Here is a 328-nt window from a genome sequence, read left to right as displayed (position 1 = left end):
TCCCCGGTGTCCCAGTTTCAAAGAGTCACTCCTGAGCTCTGCAGAGGACACAGACAGTGCTTAAACATGTCCTTAATAGAATAGGCAAAAATATGCAAAAATAAAATCAATTAATTTTCAGCAAAATGCTGTTTCCTTTGTTTTCAGTGAAAACAGAGGAGGTTCATGTTTCTTACCTATGTCTTTGTCTTTCCTACTTGTTCCTCTTCCCCCAGCATTGCAAAAGCAATCTGAAATTTAAAACTAACAGTTTCTGAATTTTTAAACTAACAGAACTTAACAGTTCTGTCAAGCACACTAGTCCTAGTTCAACAGCTCAGTCTCAGGA

The sequence above is a fragment of the Camarhynchus parvulus genome, chromosome 3, assembly GCF_901933205.1.
Source record: "Camarhynchus parvulus chromosome 3, STF_HiC, whole genome shotgun sequence".
Classification (NCBI taxonomy): Eukaryota; Metazoa; Chordata; class Aves; order Passeriformes; family Thraupidae; genus Camarhynchus; species Camarhynchus parvulus.
Note: the sequence above shows the minus strand (reverse complement) of the source record.